Genomic DNA, 4,135 nt, shown 5'->3' on the forward strand with positions numbered 1-4,135 from the left:
CAGCGTTTCGGTTAAAGAATGTCAACAAGCCAGAGCAAACGTCTGCCGAGTAGCTACTGCCACTCTTGCACTGTTGCCCATTTCCCCTACTCTTGGATCTAGTCCATCAAACCATGGACCTGCAGGCTAATTTAACAGCTGACGTGAAAAAATGTAGAGATTAATTTAGTAGATGCCTACAGTGTAACAATGGTAACTGCAGATCTTTAAAGTCTTCTATCAGAATGCAGGACCCTCATGGTAGAGCTAAAAAACTCCAAGCTTGCTCAGCACATATCAATGCTTTTTCTTTAAAAAAAAATGCTGCTACAGACCAAGAACAGAATCACAGAAGAAATTCAGTTGGAAAAGACATCCCAGATCATCGAGTCTGAGCTATGACTGAACACCACCACGTTAATCAGACTGTGGCCCTGAGTACCACATCCAGTCTTTCCTCAAACACCTCCAGCAGCAGTGATTCCATCACCTTACAGGGCAGCCCATTTCAGTACTAGTCACCTTTTCTGTGAAGAATTTCTTGCTGATGTCCAACGTGAATCTCTCCTGGCACAGCCTGAGGTAATGTCCTCTCACCCTGTCACTGGTCACACATGAGAGGAGGCTGACACCCTCCTGCCAGGGAGCTGCAGAGCCGTGAGGTGCCCCCTGAGCTGCCTCTGCTCCAGGCTGAACACCCCCAGCTCCTCGCAGGACTTGGGCTCCAGACCCTTCCCCAGCTCTGCTGCCCTTCTCTGGACACGCTCCAGCACCTCCATGTCCTTCTTGTAGTGAGGGGCCCAGCACTGGACACAGCTCTCGAGCTGTGGCCTCACCAGTGCCCAGTACAGGGGGACAATCACTGCTCCTGCTGGCCACACCACTGCTGCTCCAGGCCAGGATGCCCTTGGCCTTCTTGGCCCCCTGGGCACACCCTGGCTCATGTTCAGCTGCTGTCACCAGCACCCCCGGGTCCTGTTCCACTGGGCAGCTTCCCAGCCACTCTGTCCCTGCCTGTGGCACTGCCTGGGGCTGCTGTGACCCAAGGCAGGGCTCAGCACTTGGCCTTGTTGAACCTCATTCTGTTGGTCTCAGCCCATTGATCCAGCCACTGCAGATCCCCTGCAGAGACTTCCTGCTCTCCAGCAGATCAACACTGCCACCCAACTTTGTATTGTCCATGAATTTACTGGGAGTGCACCCAATCCCCTTATCCAGATCATCAGTAAAGATACTGAACAGGACTGGGTCCAATACTGAGCGCAGGGGACACCACCAGTGACTAGAGCATTGTTGATACCTGAAGATTTTGCTTAGATGCCAGTATCAAATTAAAATTTTAAAAAGTGTAAATTAAAAAAAAAAAAAATCACTTGCTAATGTTTCTGAACATATAGGTCCAGCGAAGTTTCCAAAAAGTCTGAAACAGAGATAAGCCACTTTTTGCAAGTAACAGAGGAAAAGGTCATTCAAAAGAACAAATTTATTTGAATACTGAGAATCCATACCTCCTTCTTAATCCAAGCCATGCACACACAGCAATTTGATAAGGACTTGGTCATATTAGAGATACTTAAAAGAGAACCCCATAAAATCATTGTGTGACCTTCTGGTAGTATTTTGAAAATGCTACCTGGGACAACCTTGGTCTTCTAATTTATTAAAATATTCCCTACTATACACTAAAAATGTTTAAAAATGCAACTTTTAAATTATTTGCAGCCATGATGCTCAGTAATAAATTTTACTTATTTCCCTGTCACATTTTGAATAAAAGCTACGCAAAAGCATCTATGAGATGGCTCCTGTATTGCTATTAATGGGAATTTATTCTCCCATCCCAATGACAGTCTTTCTATACACGGAATAAACCAGTACTGGAGGGAGAAGTGTATTCTGCGTGAAGGATAACATCATAACTTAACAGTGTATTTTAATATTACTTCTAAAAATGTGGAGAAGCCCAATACTCAAATTACTACCAGACTGAGCAGTATGGGAAGTACAGTTTATAATGGTGTCCTGCTTTCAGCTGGGATAGGAGAGCTACTTTCTTCCAAGCAGCTGGTACAGTGCTGTGCTCTGGATTCAGTATGAGAATAATGCTGGTAACACACTGATACTTCAGCTGCTGCTGAGCAGTGCTTACCCTAAATCCAGGATTTTTCAGTTTCCCGTGCTCTGGCAGTGAGCAGGTGCACAAGAAGCAGGGAGGGAGCATGGCCAGGATAGCAAACCTGAATGTGCCAAAGGACAATTCCATCCCATGGAGCACCATGGTCAGTGTATGAACTGGGGGCTGGTCAGGAGCTGCTGACTGCTCGTCAGGGACAGGCTGGGCACGGGTCAGTGTGGTGAGCAATTGTGTTGTGCATCACTTCTGTCTCTTGGGGTTTATTCCTCTCTCCCTTTTCCTTGCTATTGGTCATTGACATCTGATTTTGTTTTGATGATTAAACCGCTGTCATCTCAGCCACAGGTTTCACCTGAGGTTGTTTCTCCTCCCCGTGGCGCTGTGGGGTGGGAGCAGCTGGCTGCACGGTGCTTGGTTCATGGCTGAGGCCAAACCACAACAAATGGCCTATTTCTTTCCTGTATTTATTACATTATATGTAAGTTATAGCTTCAGGAATTTATTTAATATTACCTGCTTTTTAAAAAACAAAATGCTTTCACTATTGCACTTTCCTTCTATTTGACAGAGCTACAAGAAGTCAGAATAACAACTGCTTAAGGGTGAATGAAATTTATGAACAAACAACCTTAAAAATATTCTTGCCCTCCCACTTAAATCCATTTACAGCATTTGTTACAAAATTATATTAAAAATATTTTTTTATTTAAAGTTGTCTCTACTGTCTATTTAAATGCATCTGTTACATTTTTAGTGCTGTAGTGTTCTACCACTTCTTAGAAACTTGTAAAAGAAAAAAGACCATTAAAAAAAAGGCAAAAAATTCCAATTTAGACTTGTTTTACCCAGAGAACTTGTAGGGAAATGTTCATCAGATGTGAACACTGAACTCACTTGTGACTCAGGATGCTCCATAAATAGAACAGATATTGATGTTATATTTCAGCAGATGCAAATCACCTCCTTTTTTCATTAGGCTATGTCAGAGTCATGCCAAGATTCTTCTTTTTTTGCAGGGCTTTTCTGCCTGCCCTTTTAAAGGATAAAACCAAGAACCCATGCTTGTGCTATCTTTAACTCCAGATTAAATGAAAGGTAATGACTAAATAAAAACAGTAAGGAGCAGGTAGCTAAAATGTTGAGGGATTTTTAGTCATGCTGTTCAAAACCAGTTTTGTTTTCCCCTTTTCCTTCCAATATCTTATTTTAATGGGAACTTTGCCTTCTGAAGAAAGGTCATCTGAAAAGATTAAGGTACTCCACCCTCTTCACTTTGCATTTTGCTCATGAGAAAATTAATGCTGAACTTTCCAGCAGATTCCCTCAACAAATCCAGAGAAGATATTGACATTTCTAAAGCAAAAAACCCTTCAGACTTGAGGAAAAAAAGCAACAATCATGAGGAGAAAAACACCCACTTGAAATATTAAAAGAATGTTTGCAGACCATATTTAGAGCAGCTTAATCTTTATGCCACAGGAAATCACAGCATCCTTTTGCACATTACTACATATTTCCAAGTGTGCAACTATTTGATCTGTTAAATGCTAAGCAGCATACTTCCACCAGTATAAACATATTATTTCCTTTTCAGAAAGTGCTAATTGCAATAGGTAGTCAAATGAAATGTTGCAGTCTAGGTCTCACTTTTAACCTTCTGGGATGTCTGTGTTGCCACAGGGCACAGCCAGCACATCATTCCAGTTTGCAGAGGAACTGACAGCAATGGAACCACGCTGACACAGCTCAGCATCCGTCCCTTTCCCCACTTCTCACCTGCACCAGAAGTGGCTGCAGGGCAGACACAGCCCACAGGATCATTATAGGCAGCTTTGCTGAGAGCATCTGTTCACTCTGACTTCACAGTTCCAATATTTGATAAATGTGTTATATATCCTTTTTCCTGCTAACTAAAAGATCACTTGCAAGCTCAGACCCATTTATAAACAGGAAGGCCCAAGTACTTGTTAAAGCTTTTGGAACAACTTTCTTCATTTAAGAAGACACAGGAGTACCAGGATG

This window comes from Passer domesticus, chromosome 4 (assembly GCF_036417665.1).
Source record: "Passer domesticus isolate bPasDom1 chromosome 4, bPasDom1.hap1, whole genome shotgun sequence".
In the NCBI taxonomy this organism is placed as follows: Eukaryota; Metazoa; Chordata; class Aves; order Passeriformes; family Passeridae; genus Passer; species Passer domesticus.